This window comes from Rhipicephalus microplus, chromosome 6, assembly GCF_043290135.1.
Source record: "Rhipicephalus microplus isolate Deutch F79 chromosome 6, USDA_Rmic, whole genome shotgun sequence".
Taxonomy (NCBI): Eukaryota; Metazoa; Arthropoda; class Arachnida; order Ixodida; family Ixodidae; genus Rhipicephalus; species Rhipicephalus microplus.
This window is the reverse complement of record NC_134705.1, coordinates 83,553,006-83,569,985: the sequence shown is the minus strand read 5'-3', so window position 1 is coordinate 83,569,985 and position 16,980 is coordinate 83,553,006. Positions and strand designations below refer to the sequence as shown.

The following is a 16,980-nucleotide window of genomic DNA, read 5'->3' as shown; positions in this document are numbered from 1 at the left end:
TCCCAAGAGAATGTGTGGGAGTGGTTCAGTGAGCAGCTGGCGTAGGTCTTGGAAGAAGTTATTAGTTTGCGTTCTCGTCACCGGGGCGTAAACGTTAACAAAGTGGCACCGCTTCCCATTAACGAATAAATCTAACAAAAGAGTGCGGCCGTTTGCGCCGAATGTGCAAAAAGCTTTCTGCCGGAAGCGGCCCGTAATGAAGATGGCCCCCACCCCACATGCCCTCGCATTTGTCAGTGAGAAGGCGTCGACCCGGAAGGTTCTCTTGAAGGTGGCGACGTCCAGCGGCGATCGAAAATTCGTCTCCTGGAGGAATAGCACATCGATCCCCATGGAGAGGGCAAACGCTAGGACGCTTTCCTGTTTTGCCCTGTCCCGGAAGCCCCTGACATTCCAAGAAGCTATTTTAAGGTGAGGCATAGCCTAACAAATTGGTAATGGGAAGAAGGAAAAGGGCCCTGTCGTGATAGCAGCAAGGCGCAACAGCTGAGAAGCGCATGCCTCTATCGCAGCTGACGCCAAGAGCAGGCGACACGACCAGCGTGAGCCGCGTCTCTACAGAAAACACACTGAAGGCAGCAAGAACGACTCTGTGGCGTTGTACCCTAGGAGCAAGCCAAGAAAAACACGCCGGGATCACGGGACGCGGCCAGCGTCCGTGCACACCAGGCGCGAAGGTACGGCAACGCAAAACGAAGAAAAGAAAAAACGGACACGGACGCGTCCGAGGCACCCGAGCAGATCACCCCCTCCCCCCCCCCCCAACGCCGCGCGGCGCCGCGACGCTGCCGCCTACTCGGCTGTCCCGCCGCCATCCGCGGGGGGGTCCCCCTTGGTCACGGCGTTCCCACCCAACCTCGGGGTCTTCGCCTTCGGCGGGGCGTCGCTGTCGCCGCTGCTCACTTCTAGCCCGGTCCGCCGCTGCCTCGCCTCACGAGTGGGGGAACCCTCACGGGAGTTGCGCTGCGGCTCGTCTCCGTGACGGCGACGCGAGCGAGACCTCGCCTCGCGGCCCTTGTCGCGACTTGAGGCCCGTACGCCCGAATCGCGACCAGCCCCGTCTCTGCGGCGACGACGCGAGCGCGAGCGAGATCTCCGCTCGCGGCCAGACGCCGGGCGAACCACGGGTGGGTCCGGTCGCCGGCTCTCGCGGGGCACAACCTGCTCGGGGGAAGGGTCTGACGGCGCGCGGTCGTCGTCCTCAGGCAGGGCATAGTGCCCGCGGCTCACATTAGGCCTGTCATCCCTGGCCGGAGCTTGCTGAAGCGCTCCCAAATCCTGGGCCGTGACAGGGGCTAGCACGTTGGCCGGCGCGTCGGAGACGGGGTGGCTCGTCTCCTCTTGCTCAGGAGGCGCCGGGGACGCGTCCTCTAAGGTAGCCAAAGGCGGCCAGTCCTCGGCGCCCGATAGGCTTTCGGGTGTTGTAAGGGACGCCGATCGCGTCGGGCCCGACTCGGTATCTGTTGTGTCTGCGCCAGAGGACGCCGACGCCGAACTAACGGAGGCAGACGCTCCGCGCGTCTCTTCCTTGACACCCGAAGACGCTGCACTGCCGCTTGCGCTTGAGTCTGATTCCCCGTCGCGACGCCAAGAGAGAGGGCCCCTTGCGGTCGTGCGGGGCGTGATCTTCGGCGTGAGGACCTGTAGACGCGAAGTGGTCTCACCCGACCTCGGCGAAGGGGCACCGGATGACTGGCTAAGTGCTGCGTTGGTGACTGTCAGCACTGACGAACCGCGGGCAGCGGCCGTGTAGGAGCGCCTGCGGAAACACTCGGGCGTCCCGTGACGGCCCCCGCAACGCGTACACTCGGCTGTGCAGCCCTCCGCGTCGTGGCCGAAGACGCCACAACGCTTGCAGAACGCGGCCGTGCACGCGGTCGTCATGTGCCCGACCTCGCCGCAGCGCGCGCACACGCGGTGCATCCCGCGGTACTCAAACATTACTCGGTGGCCCGCGATGGTGATGAAGTTGGGCACCGGTCGACTCATCTCAATTTTTACAACTCGAACGCCGCTAAGCTTGTTAAACCTCGTTGTTACAGGGGCAAAAGAAATGCCCTTTATTTTGCCGTACTGCGCAAGGGCGTTGCCAAGCGTCTCGTCGGACATGCACACAGGGTACCGGTAAACGTTAACAAACGTGACCGGTGGCCCGACGGCCTCAACCGGCACGTGCTGGTCGTTCACGCGGAAACCTTCCGCAACCATTAATTTCGTCGCCTGGCTAGCGTTCCGGGTGCAAACGAGAAACTTGGCACCGCCCCATGTGCTGCAACACATAAACACTATCGTCACCGGCAGTCAATTCAACAGCGTCAATCAAATTATCCATGCTTACGTCGCCTTCCGGCACGGTGAACAAGAAACAGTTCTCCCGGGCTGGGAGCTCCATTGGTTTCGCCATACTGAAGGACGCTGGTCCCAGGAGGGCGAGACTTGTGGAAAATTGTAATGTGCAGACGGGCTGCACTCTAGTAGAGTGTGCGGCTCAGCCGAGGCGAGGACCGCTCAGTAGAGGTAGGCGCCGCGAAGACGGCAGGGGGACTCCGGGGCAGCAGGCGTTGTCCGGGTCTAAGCGGCTGCAGGCATCAGGGGGCACCAGGCGGGAGCCGGCAACCCAGGAGCGGCAGGCGCGCGCGGAACGGAGCAGCGCTGCCACGGGGCGTCTTCTTTCTTCGGTCTTCAGAGGGGCCGGGGGCCGACGTCAGCGTGACTTGAACCCAGGTCTCGCAGGGTCACTCGTAGAAAACAGCTAGCTCGACACTTTGATCTTAGCCAAAAGGCCGAGAAGCGATGCAATTCATTAGCACTTAATTAAAATCCATTCTTTCACACCTCGTACTTAGTCCTGGCCAAAAGCCAGGCAAACAGTAGCAAAGCAATTCCGACGTCCACCCATGCACAACCAGCATTGTGCACCGACAGCGGCGGCGCTGGCTTCAAGGCATTGCTTTTATCCCTAGTCCGCTTGAAGTTTCTTCTTTCGCTTACAAACATGTTAAAACTGAAACCTTCTTTTTCCCAGAGGTCAAAGCCACGCGTGCTTGCTTGCTTGCGTACTCTCGAATGTAACCATGACGTCACACCAAATGCTTGCCGGCGAACATTATCAGGCATGTCGCGAGGGATGCTACAGCACTTGTTTTAAAAACTGATGCATAGTGTACATGTCCAACTCGAGCACCAAAGCCTGGAAGGAAAAAAGAAAAAAAATGACTGTGCAAAATGTGACTACGTCACCCATCCAACATGGCTTCTACGCTGGCTGCCTAAGCAACGCCTCTGCAACGACGCCCACAATCATCGGCAAAAAAGTGGCTGCTTCAGCGCGCTCAACGTATGCCTTGCAAGTTCCGACGTGGCGGAACACCGCACCGAGGTCGACGAAGGTCCTGCCGTAAAAGGCAGACCCGGGAATGCGCGCGAAACGTCTACCGCGTGCGTTGTGAAGCCGGTGAAAGAAGGGTCATGTGGCAGAGGGTGACGGAACGTGAGTGTGCGACATGCCGCTGCGATGTCGTTCAAGCGTTCAACGGGCCGGCAGGCTCTGCCTGTCGTGGTCGTTGCCTGTCGTGTTTTTTTTAGCTTAAAATGTCCGCAATGTCCAAGTTTTGCTGATTCCGAGGGGTAGGAGTGCTATAGTGGCGTGTACGAGGCGCTGGTGCGGCGCTCCTTCGATCGTGCCAGACGGACATGAGGCGGCAAGAAGGCGGTCGTCAAGTGGTCGCGGAAATCAGTGGAGAAGTACTCGCCTGCGCTTTTCGTCTAATTCCGCTGGGTAAGGTGCGAGAAGACTCGCGACAGACGGTCTTCGGGAGATGGGTGGTTGCACAAATGCGACCGTGCGTCAACGTGCAGCCATATTCGTGGATTATTTCGCCCCATTACGATAGCTTCGTCACAGCGCTCGCTGGTGTTGCTTGTTTTTGTTGACCTTCACTTGTGGCTCACACCCACTGTGGGGGATTGACCGGTTTGTTGTTCTGCTTCTTCGACTTCTACATACTCGGCTTAGTGAAGCTGTGAGGAGTGATGAGTGGGTACAGAGGCAAAGCACAGCAAAGCGCGCCCGGGGCGTGATCTCACGCGTCCTGGGTATCACGGCGCTTCAGGTACGTGCGTGGTGCGTCCGTACGTCTAGTGCGCAATTTTCTTGGAACTTTCAGCAACTGGCGATTCCATTCAGGTGAGCGTGCGAGGATGTGTGTTGTAATTAACGAGAGCCAACAGTGGATGAGCTGGTACGAGATGGTGTTCATAAATGCAGTGTGTGATCAACAAGGCGATGCCCACCGTGGTGGTCTAGTGGATATAAGGTACTCGGCTGCTGACCCGCAGGTGGTGGGATCGAATCCCGGCTGCATTTCCCTGTGCTCAGATTAGGGTGCACGTTAAAGAACCCCAGGTGGTCTAAATTTCCGGAGCCCTCCATTACGGCGTCTCTCATAATCATATGGTGGTTTTGGGACGTCATACCCCACATATCATCATATCGTCATCAAGGTGATGATGGCTGAGGGCGCCAGCGAGGTAGCTGACCGCGTGGCAACGAATTACAGCCACCGCTGGCAGAAGCTGGGATCCAGGTCAGTGGACATAGAAAAAGCACATCGGGGCTTTGCCGCTCCACCGTACAGCAGGTGTGTGCGGGGTGGGTCCTGTGGCGTTCTTTGCGATTTTAATTTGTGATGGTGAATAGTGTAGATGCATAGACGTGACGAGAGCACGCGTCTTCAGGTTAAGACGTCGCGTGAAGATGTGAAATAAAAATGCCTTCGTTTGTCACTGCAACTGTAAACAGAAACACCAACAACCATTTTTCAGAGGCTGTTTTATTTTTCGTTCCGAAACGGGTGAATTGGAAAAGCGGAATTAGCTTGGCACATACATACACACTTCTACACACATACATACACATCGTATACACACTTCTAGCTTTCCTCCGAAACAGTAATAATAAATTACTCAACAGTTTTATTAATATGAGTAGGAATGTTTAAAAAAATAAAAACTTGAGTACGTACGTGTGAACATAACCAAAAAAAGGGGGGGGGGCCTTCAATTATGAAATTTCCGCAGAAACATTTATTTTCCCACAGCAATCGTTAGTGTAAACACAGCTAGCGCACTCCCCGCACGCGAATACCGCGTCAGCCGGGGCGGCGTGACGCCACCGTCTCGGACACTCGCCGCACCCATGCCGTTTACCCCGATATCCTTGGTAAATTCGAACACTCTCTCTGTCATTGAATTCATTGTCGAACTCACCCTCGCAGGGGTGAGTGGGCCGATCCCGGAGGTAGTGCAATACCGGGCCAACCCGTGGCGGAGGTGAAGCAAGCTTCAAGCACTCCGCCGCATTGCAAAAATAAGTTTAATATTTTCAATCCAAAGAGGATCCGTATCAGATATTAAGCTGATAAGAACAGATACTACACAAAGAGAAGTTTCTTGAACTTCAAACGAAAACAGGTACATCGATATGCATATACAGTTTCGAAAGCACGTTATATGTACACAGGTGCACATTTACATGAAGGGATTACAAATGCGATGCGTAACCAATGTACATCTTTACACTCATGAATGTCAGTTATTTGGGAAAAAAACACCTTTGAACCGGTGCGTTTAACATAAGTGATATACAGAGTGGTGGGGGGGGGTAGGGGAAGGCGCGATATCTATATACATATGTACATGTGTAATGACATTTACAAGCATCAAAATATATGAGGGTACGAAAATAGAATTCTCAGCGTATACACTCACACACTTAACGAAGATTTGTGACAGAAAACAGGTGGGGGTTTATTTACATATATACAATGAACAGCGGCGCCTTGATGCCTACGAGCGGCGCCAGCGGCACTACACAATATCAAGACAGGTTCGTCACCAGGGTAAAAACTCTTCATGATCACGGGTGTGTCTGGGGAGAGGGGCGAGGGGGGTCACCATGGTCGGTAGCCACATATGTGTCGCTCTTGAGTTGAGCGACGCCCAAAACCAAGTGCGGTTAGTAGTTCACAATCGGAGCGACCAGCCTGCCTTCTCTCAAGAAGTAGAATTTCGCGTGCCAGCGGCGGAGAAACATCTCCTCTCCGCTGGCCTCGAGTTCCCGGGAGAGAAGCTCCCACACCAGCCTTCTTATACGTGCGACGGCAGGTGGCGCCACCCGAACTGGCTGTCGCCGCGCTTCCGCGAGCGAGCGACGTTGCCACACTACAAAAAGAGTGCAGGCCGTCACAAGCCGTGCAAACGCCCCCTCGTTGCGTTTATGTCCTGGTTGGGGGCGGATCCCAAAGCAATGCGCCACCATACGCCAGACTGGCCGCGCGGACGAACATTCAAGCAAGGCGTGCTTTTGTGTTTCCGGCTCCCGGCAGTTTGGGCAGCGGTCGTCGGGCACAATGCCTAGCCTCTTTAAGCGGTGTCTAGTGGGGAGGACCTCCCACGCCTTCTTCCAAAGAAAATCCTGAATTTAGCAGGGTAGCAGGCTATGCATCAGGAAAAGGTCGCGCCTAGCTTGCTCCGCTCGTCGCCGGTCCTCGTCGCTCAGCTGGTCTGCCGTGAGTGCCTCCACTATGCGGGCCGGGTGCTCCGCGTCGGGGTCACAATTCGGCACTTCCTTGCGCAGCATGCGTGCCGTCGCTGCTGCCACCTTGTAAAAGGGCGAGGGCGATTCGGCGCGCGGGCCAGAGTGTTGACCAGCATCTAGCCAACTGTTTGACGGGCCGCTCCAATATAGCAGCAGGCCTCTCCCGACGTAGTCGCCTGCTTGCGCCACCTTGCGAGCCGTCTTCAAGGCGAGCACTTTGCTCGAGGTGAGCGCGTGCGGAAGGCCTAGTCCTCCCTGCTTAACCTCCAGCTGGAGGAGGGCCCGTTTCACAGGGGGTGGTGTCCTGCCCCACAGCAGTTCATTGACTAACATGCCGAGTCGAGTGGCAACCCGCGCCGGCATGACCGTCACCCTGCTCACGTAGGAGGCCAAGGCGAGGACGCATGTCTTCATTGCAACAGCCTTCTCACACAGGCTCAAGTTGGGCAGTTTTGCTCGCTCTGTGAGCTGTGCAGCCCTGTCTATGACGCGCGCCCATGTTGAAGTGTCGACGCCTTCCCGGGTAACATAGACGCCGAGGACCTTGACCGTGCTGACCGGTTCTATGTCGCCCAGCGCTTCAGGAGGAAACGGGCCGAAGAGCAGGGCTCGGCTCTTCCTCTCATTTAGCTCGGCTCCTGACGCCTCAGCGTGCAGCTTGAACACACAGCGGAAGCGGTCGAGGCTTCGCGCGTCCTTGATGAAGAGAGATATGTCGTCGGCAAACGCCAGGACTCTTATCTCTTCGGTACCGGTCATTGGCAGGCCTCGGATGCACTTGTCTCTGGCCAAAGTTGTCAGCAGGGGCTCGATCGAGAGTGCGAACAGCGTTGGGCCCAAGGGGCACCCTTGCCTAATGCCTCTCGTGTACCGAAAAAAGGCCGTCGTCCTGCCGTTCACCGAGACGCAGCTGCGCAGGTCAGAGTACAGGAGCTCGATGACAGTCACCAACTCCTGCGGGAGCCCGAACCGGCGAAGCACTTCAAAGAGGTACGTGTGCCTAACCCTGTCAAAAGCCTTGGCTTGATCGAGGGACAGGAAGGCACCCGTGACTCTCTTTAGGGCCGCGTATTCGGAAACGTCTCTAGTGGCCGTAAGATTGGCGAACATAGATCGTCCAGGCACGGCGCAGGCCTGGTGAGCGGCTATCCAATCTGGCAAGAAGGTCCTCAGTCTGGTGTTAAGTATGGACGCCACGATCTTGTAGTCTACATTGAGTAGGGAGATCAGGCGCCATGATGACAGTTCACATGGAGGTGCACTGTCCTTGAGGATAAGGGCGATGTGCCCCGCGCTGAAAGAGTCGGGTTTTATGTGCTGCTGAAGGACGAAGTTAACCATGGCCAGGAGCGGGGCACACAGAACATCGAAAAAGGTCATGTAGAAACTGGCCGTGAGGCCGTCAGTACCCGGAGCCGAGTTCGGCGGCATGGCTCGTATGGCTGTGCGGAGTTCCTCCTCCGTTGCTGCACCGCGCAAGACTGTGCACTCGTCTTCGGCGAGTCGAGGCAGGTGCGAACACAGTCTGTCCATGAGAGTTGGCTCTGGACAAAGGCCGCATGAGTCCGGCTCGCGGAAGACGGTCGCAAAGTAGTCTCGAAACACTGTTTCGATCTCGGCAGGGTCCGAGGTGAGGCTGCCATCAGGACATTGCACCTCTACGATTCGCAGGGAGCCATTTCCTCGTGCTTCAGTTAAGGCTGGTCCCGCTGGTTCCCCCGCAGGGGTCCCTTGTTCGCGTGGGTTGCGCGCGTATTCCCGGAAGAGACGATCGTGCTGAACTTGCAGCGAGTGGAGGCAGTCGCGCGTGCATGCCGTGAGGTTGTCCGCGCTCTGTACTATCCGCATTCGGCGGAGTATCTCGTTCATTTGTCTTGTGATGCGCTTCTTCCTCACGCTGCCTTCTTCTTGCAGGAATAATCTCCATCTCGCTTTCAAGTCGTCCCATACAGCCGGGCTAGTGCAGGTGGTAGCCTCAATCGTCTCTTCTAGGTACGCGGATATTCTCGGAGCGTTCGTACGGTCTTGAATGAGCGCCGGATCAAGGCGCCAAGCTCCATTTCTCGGGTGACGGCCAGGTGTCCCCCTCACTGTTCTTACCAACGGCAGGTGATCTGTCCTGTCTGAAAGCCCTTCGGGGAGGGCGAGGACTTCGCACGCCATAATGGAATGGACAAGGCGTTCAGGGACGTAGGCTCGGTCGAGTCTGCTAGCCGTGGTCCGTGAGGTCCGAGTGGGGACGAACTCGTTGCCGTGTGCGTGTACCCATGCGTCCGTGAGCCGCAGGTGCCGGAGGATCTTCACCAGCTCTTTGGCATGGTAGGTCGAGCCCCCTTGGCCCGGGCCCCGGACGTCTCTTGTGGAGTCCACGACACAGTTAAAGTCTCCGAGAACCACATAAGGGACGGGTTCCAGCAGGTAGCCATGCATCTCCTTAAAGTAGGTATTAGTGTCCGATCTGGTCACCGGCGCATAAGCGTTCACAAAGCGCACCTTGGACCCGTCTATGAAGACGTCGAGCACAAGCGTGCGTCCATTCGCTCCAAAAACACAATGTGACTTTGGCCGGAACCTGTCCGTGACGAATACCACGCCAACGCCGCAAGCCCTCGCGGATGTTAATGAAAAAAAACCGTCAACTTGGCAGTTGCGTCTGAAGCGAGTGACATCAAGCGGGGAGCGGAAGTTGGTCTCCTGAAGAAAGAGGAGGTCAATGCCCTTGGATCGGGCGAACGTCACTACAGCGACCTGTTTATTTCTATCGCGAAAGCCGCGAATGTTTAATGTGCCGAACCGCAGCGTGGCCATGATGGGTCAGATGGAGCGCCGTGTCTCGCTTGGGGGGAGAAGGAAGGGTGAAGGGCGAGATAACCAGGCGAGTTGGGCATCAGCGGAGCACGGGCGAAGGGGAGCGAGGAGGGTGGTGCACTAAAAAGGGGAAGGGGTCCAGCCAGGTGAGCGAACAGCAGAGGGTGAGGGGAAGCGGGAGAGCGGAAGGCAGCGAGGCCGTCGGAGCAGGCACGCCGCTTCTTTCTTCAGGTAGCCTTCTCAGGACTTCGGCGGCGGCTCCCGTTTGCCCCCACCGGCTTTTGTTCAAGCTTCTGGGACTTCGCGTGAGGCGGAGCATCGCTGTCGCTGCTTTGGCCCACTGTCCCCGATCTGCGCTGCCGGGCGCCCTTGCTCGCGGTCCTCTCGCTCCCATCCCGCTTGTCGTCGCCAGGGCGTCTTCGCAAGCGCGAGCGCGAGCGCGAGCGTGACCGCTGCTCGAGGCCAGAGTGCGGCTGGCCTGCCTTTGCGTTAGATTTCCGGCTTAACCGTTTGGATTGAGCAGGGGGGGGGGGGCAAGTCGAGGCGGTGTTGTTGCGCTCGCCGTCCTCGGGCAGCACGTAGTACCCCTTGCCCGTTACGGGCAGTTCGTCCAGGGCGGAGTCATGGGCACGCGCCTCCAGGTCCTCCGAAGTCACCATTGCGAGCACGTTGGCCGGCGTTAACGGCACAGAGGGGAGAGCGCTTCCCCGTTCGGTGGCGCTAACTGGCGCCCTCTGTGCTGATGGCAGAGATTCGCAGTCGTCCTGGTCCGATGGGAGTGCCCGCGGTGAAGCGGAGGAGGACTGCGCCGAAGCTGTATCGGAGGGACTGGGCTCCGTTTCAGACGAGGCAGTGGTAACCTCCTCACTCGTCTCCCGCCCCTCTCTCTCACTGGCGAGTGAATCGGCCTCGCTGCTGCCTGTAGGCGGGTTGATGTTCGTGGGGTGGTCGCCTGCTTCTCTCACTGTCGCGCGGGGCGTGATCTTGGGCGTAAGCACCTGAAGCCGCGATTGTGGCTTTTCTGACCGGGGCGATAAAGAGCCACTAGGTGGGGCTAGGTTAGAGGAGTGGTCGGAAGTCGAGGGGAAACCGCGGGCGGCCGACGCGTAGGATCGCCTTCTGAAACACTCCCTCGTCCCGTGGTGACCCCCACAACGCTTACATTCACTAGTACAGCCCTCTGTGTCATGGCCAAAAGTTCCGCACCGTTTGCAAAAGGGAGCGGAGCATGCCGTCGCCATGTGGCCCACTTCACCGCATCGTGCGAAAACTCGCCTCATGCCGCGATACTCAAACATTACGCGGTGCCCTGCGATGGTCGCAAAGTTTGGCACCGGTTTGCTCATCTCTATCTTAATGACTCTTACCCCGTTGAGCTTGTTTTGGCGAGTGGCCACAGTGGCAAACGATATGCCCCTCACTTTGCCATACTGAGCAAGGGCGTTGCTAAGTACCTCGTCTGACAAGTAGGCGGGGTACCGGTAGGCATTCACGTACGTGACCGGCGGCCCTACGGCCTCAACCGGTACGTTTTCGCCGTTAACCCGGAAGCCTTCCGCCACCATTAACCTTGTCGCCTGACTGGCGTTACGCGTGCAGACGAGGATTCTAGCCCCGCCCATGTGCTGTAGTACAAATACACTATCATTCCCAGACACTAGTTCAACGGCGTCGATTAGATCATCTATCGAAACATCGCCATCGGGCGCCGTGAACATGAAGCAATTCTCCCTCACCGGGAGGTCGGACGTCGACGCCATTCTGAAACGCGTTGCCGCTGGCTTCCAGGAGGGCGTGTCTAGTAGGACTGGTATCGTGCAGGCTAGCTGCACACTGGTAGGACTGCGGCTCAGCCGAGGCGGGTGCCGCACGAATACAGGAGGCGCCGGGTGGGTTGCAGGAGGACTCCGGGACGGCAGGCGTAGACCGGGGGCCTTGCTGCACCAGGCATGGGATTGGTAGGCGTCGGACAGGGAGGTCCGAAGCCCGAGGCGGCGGTCGCACGTGCGGGACGGCGGTGCCGCGGAAGCTGACTTTGGAGACTTGAACCCCGGGGTCGACGTCGGCGGGACGTGACCCTGGGTCTCGCGCGAGGCGCAGAGAAACGGCTAGCTCGACAATTGGTCTAGCCAAAAGGCCGAGAAGCGATGCAATTAATTAGCACTTAATTAAAATCCATTCTTTCACACCTCGTACTTAGTCTTGGCCAAAAGCCAGGCAAACAGTAGCAAAGCAATTCCGCCGTCCACCCATGCACAACCAGCATTGTGCACCGACAGCGGCGGCACTGGCTTCACGGCATTGCTTTTATCCCTAGTCCGCTTGAAGTTTCTTGTTTCGCTTACAAACATGTTAAAACTGAAACCTTCTTTTTCCCAGAGGTCAAAGCCACGCGTGCTTGCTTGCATGCGTACTCTCGAATGTATTCATGACGTCACACCAAATGCTTGCCGGCGAACATTATCAGGCATGTCGCGAGGGATGCTACAGCACTTGTTTTAAAAACTGATGCATAGTGTACATGTCAGACTCGAGCACCAAAGCCTGGAAGGAAAAAAGAAAAAAAAATGACTGTGCAAAATGTGACTACGTCACCCATCCAACATGGCTTCTACGCTGGCTGCCTAAGCAACGCCTCTGCAACGACGCCCACAATCATCGGCAAAAAGGTGTTGCCTTTGGCTGCTTCAGCGCGCTCAACGTATGCCTTCCAAGTTCCGACGTGGCGGAACACCGCACCGAGGTCGACGAAGGTCCTGCCGTAAAAGGCAGACCCGGGAATGCGTGCAAAACGTCTACCGCGTGCGTTGTGAAGCCGGTGAATGAAGGGTCATGTGGCAGAGGGTGACGGAACGTGAGTGTGCGACATGCCGCTGCGATGTCGTTCAAGCGTTCAACGGGCCGGCAGGCTCTGCCTGTCGTGGTCGTTGCCTGTCGTGGTTTTTTTAGCTTAAAATGTCCGCAATGTCCAAGTTTTGCTGACTCCGAGGGGTAGGAGTGCTATAGTGGCGTGTACGAGGCGCTGGTGCGGCGCTCCGTCGATCGTGCCAGACGGACATGAGGCGGCAAGAAGGCGGTCGTCAAGTGGTCGCGGAAATCAGTGGAGAAGTACTCGCCTGCACTTTTCGTCTAATTCCGCTGGGTAAGGTGCGAGAAGACTCGCGACAGACGGTCTTCGGGAGACGGGTGGTTGCACAAATGCGACCGTGCGTCAACGTGCAGCCATATTCGTGGATTATTTCGCCCCATTACGATAGCTTCGTCACAGCGCTCGCTGGTGTTGCTTGTTTTTGTTGACCTTCACTTGTGGCTCACACCCACTGTGGGGGATTGGCCGGTTTGTTGTTCTGCTTCTTCGACTTCTACATACTCGGCTTAGTGAAGCTGTGAGGAGTGATGAGTGGGTACAGAGGCAAAGCACAGCAAAGCGCGCTCGGGGCGTGATCTCACGCGTCCTGGGTTCCACGGCGCTTCAGGTACGTGCGTGGTGCGTCCGTACGTCTAGTGCGCAATTTTCTTGGAACTTTCAGCAACTGGCGATTCCATTCAGGTGAGCGTGCGAGGATGTGTGTTGTAATTAACGAGAGCCAACAGCGGATGAGCTGGTACGAGATGGTGTTCATAAATGTAGTGTGTGATCAACAAGGCGATGCCCGCCGTGGTGGTGTAGTGGCTATAAGGTACTCGGCTGCTGACCCGCAGGTGGTGGGATCGAATCCCGGCTGCAGTTCCCTGTGCTCAGATTAGGGTGCACGTTAAAGAACCCCAGGTGGTCTAAATTTCCGGAGGCCTCCATTACGGCGTCTCTCATAATCATATGGTGGTTTGGGACGTCAAACCCCACATATCATCATATCGTCATCAAGGTGATGATGGCTGAGAGCGCCAGCGAGGTTGCTGACCGCGTGGCAACGAATTACAGCCACCGCTGGCAGAAGCTGGGACCCAGGTCAGTGGACATAGAAAAAGCACATCGGGGCTTTGCCGCTCCACCGTACAGCAGGTGTGTGCGGGGTGGGTCCTGTGGCGTTCTTTGCGATTTTAATTTGTGATGGGGAATAGTGTAGATGCATAGACGTGGCGAGAGCACGCGTCTTCAGGTTAAGACGTCGCGTGAAGATGTGAAATAAAAATGCCTTCGTTTATCACTGCAACTGTAAACAGAAACACCAACAACCATTTTTTAGAGGCTGTTTTATATTTCGTTCCGAAGCGGGTGAATTGGAAAAGCGGAATTAGCTTGGCATATACATACACACTTCTACACACATACATACACATCGTATACACACTTCTAGCTTTCCTCCGAAACAGTAATAATAAATTACTCAACAGTTTTATTAATATGAGTAGGGATGTTTAAAAACTTGAGTATCTACGTGTGAACATAACCAAAAAAAGGGGGGGGGGGCTTCAATTATGAAATTTCCACAGAAACATTTATTTTCCCACAGCCATCGTTAGTGTAAACACAGCTAGCGCACTCCCCGCACGCGAATACCGCGCCAGCCGGGGCGGCGTGACGCCACCGTCTCGGACACTCGCCGCACCCACGCCGTTTACCCCGATATCCTTGGTAAATTCGAACACTCTTTCTGTCATTGAATTCATTGTCGAACTCACCCCCGCAGGGGTGAGTGGGCCGATCCCGGAGGTAGTGCAATACCGGGCCAACCCGTTGCGGAGGTGAAGCAAGCTTCAAGCACTCCGCCGCATTGCAAAAATAAGTTTAATATCTTGGATCCAAATAGGATCCGTATCAGATATTAAGCTGATAAGAACAGATACTACAACAAAGAGAATTTATTGTACTGGTTTTGGAATTATTACATCTGTCTTCACCGACAATGATCTTCTTGTTGCTCTTGTTGCTTCGTGTTCCTGGGGCCGCGATGCACGCTATCTCGTTCTAACTTCTACGTGAATCATGCACTTGCCCTATAGCAATCTTATATAGTGTTACAAGGAAGGGATGGGATGAGCATAAGAAGGAGCTCACCACTGAATCGCGAGAAGGAAATGATGCTGTATACACTTCACACAAGTGTGCAGGCGCATTCATATACAAGCCACACGAAAGATTACAATAAGCGGTGCTATTACATCTGCTTATGTCACTTCACAGGCCTATTTGTCCTTGGGTGTTTATCCAAGGGGGGGGAGGTGGGTGGCTAATATGGGGTGATTGGGAGGTGGATCTTCCCCTCCTTAACAAAAAGGAACCTTGTATGCCATCGGCGAAGAAATGCTTCCTCCGTTCGCCTCTAGCTCTTCCGCTAGCAAGCTCCGCAAAAGTCTGCGGATTCGTGATATTGCAGGGAATGCTGCACGCATCGGCGTTTTCCGAGCCTCAGCCAGGCAACGCCGCTTCCATATTATAAACATGGTGCATAGGATAACCCATCGCGCGAATACACCCTTGTTCCGGGCCAGTGCTGGGGGAGGTCGGATCTTGAAGTCTCTCGCCACCAGCCGCCAGACGGGTATAGCTGCGGGGCACTCGTACAACGCGTGCTTCGATGTTTCAGTGGCCCGACAGTTGGGGCACTGCTCTGATGGTACCACTCCGAAGTGCTTTAGTCGCTGCCGTGTTGGGAGGACGTCCCAATTCAACTTCCACACGAAGTCCTGCACTTCTCTTGCGCAAAGGCGGCCTCTATGTAGCGCTTTCTTTTTCCATGCGCCGACTTTCATTCTCTCTTCTTCCGAGAGCTGGTTTATTACTAGAGCCTCCGCAATACTGACGGGCGGATCTTTGTCAATGTCGCACTCGGAGGCTTCCTTCTGTAGCATGCGCATTGTTATTGCCGCTGTTTTGTAGAACTGCGACGGTGTTTCCGCGAGTGGTCCCGTATGTCTCCCGGCGTCGAGAAACTCTGCGTTCGTGCTCGCCCAGTATCGCAGGAGGTTCCTGCCGATGAATTCGTCAGCTTGGTGCAGGGTTCGCGCTGTCTTTAGGGCTAGAATTTTGCTCGTTACCGTGACGTGTGGTAAGGCGAGACCCCCTTCGCTCGTCGGTAGATAGAGCAGGTTGCGCCTAATCGGGGCGGGTTTCCCGTCCCACAATAGGTGTCCGATGATCTTGTTCAGTTGGCTCGCTATTCGGGTTGGGATCACCGCCACCCGGCTAACGTGGTTTGCGAAAGCGCATACGCTCAACTTGACTACTTGCGCCTTCTCCCGCAGGTTGAGCTCAAGGCTTCCGGCGCGGGTAGCTACCCGTTGAGCACGCTCCAGTGCTTGCTGCCAAGTCTTCTCTGTCACGCCGTTACAGCTGAAGTATATTCCGAGGACCTTCACCGTGTCTACCGTCCCAATATTCCCGAGTGCCTCTTTAGGGAAGGAGCCAAAAATAAGCGCTTTGCTTTTCTCCGAGTTCAACTCGGCGCCAGAGGCCTGGGCGTAACGGTGGAAGGCGCTCCGGAACTCGCGTAAGCCGCGCTCGTCTCTTAAAAAAAGAGACACATCGTCGGCGTACGCTAGCACCTTGAGCTCGTCGCTTCCGGTCAGTGGGAAGCCTCGGATGTTAGAGGCTGTGGTCAGGCTTGTCAGGAGTGGTTCGATCGAGAGGATGAACAGGGTAGGGCCCAACGGGCAGCCCTGTCTTATACCACGAGTGTAGCTAAAAGAAGGCGTGACCGCACCGTTCACAACCACGTTGCACGTCAAGTTCGAGTATAGAAGCTTGATGAGGTCGATGAAAGTCGTTGGTAAGCCGAACTCCTGCATAACCTGGAATGGGTACGCATGTCTGACCTTGTCAAATGCTTTCGCTTGGTCTAGTGAAAGAAATACACCGGAAAGCTTCTTCTGGGTCATGTAATCGAAAGCATCTCTCGTGACCGTTAGGTTCGCATACATGGAGCGGCCGGGAACAGCACACGCCTGGCAGGGGGAGGTTAACGTCGACAAGAGTTGCTTCAATCTGTTGTTCAAGATGGCAGCAGTGATCTTATAATCGACATTAAGCAGGGTTATCGGGCGCCACGATGCTGGGTCTTCTGGGGGTGAGCCCTCCTTGTACAACAGTACTATGCGGCCAGCACCAAAGGAGGCGGGTTTCGTCTTTTCAGTGAGAAAGGCATTCACTGTTTCCAGAAGGGCGTCGCCCAAGGAGTCGAAGAACGTGGCGTAAAAACCCGCCGTGAGCCCGTCCGGTCCCGGGGCTGAATTCGGAGGCATGTTCCGTATAGCGCTGCTCAATTCTTCCATCGTTGCTTCACGGCTGTTTGTTGGGAGGCGGCCACGCCGCTCCAGCAGTAAACGTGACAGTCGGACCATGCCAACGGAAAAGAACAGCCAGTTTTATTCACACTCGTGAATATATATAGGAAAGTAAGGGGGAGAGGGAAGGGGGATAAGATTGTGCACATGCGCACTTGAGAGCTTGGGTCGCGTCGTTCAATGGGTTACAGCATTTCTTCCCCCTTAGTAGCCAAAACGCACGACCGGTTTCTTGGCTCGTGTGGAGCGACGTAGTACGTATGGTTGCGATTCTGGGGTACTCTGAGAGGTAGCCGGCGCCGTTGTTTCTAGTCGTACCGGCCCTGGGGAAACCGGTGTAGATGGCCTCG

The 16,980-nt window shown here is 56.0% G+C and overlaps 1 non-coding gene and 1 pseudogene across 1 annotated transcript; both read right to left on the bottom strand.

The window, feature by feature from the left end:
- Window positions 1–5,277: 5,277 nt before the first annotated feature.
- On the bottom strand, window positions 5,278–5,467 carry LOC142766250 (U2 spliceosomal RNA). Its single transcript, XR_012884439.1, has one exon. It is a non-coding gene; the product is annotated as a U2 spliceosomal RNA (small nuclear RNA).
- Window positions 5,468–14,038: 8,571 nt separating this feature from the next.
- Window positions 14,039–14,213, bottom strand: LOC142766254 (U2 spliceosomal RNA; annotated as a pseudogene).
- Window positions 14,214–16,980: the final 2,767 nt, after the last annotated feature.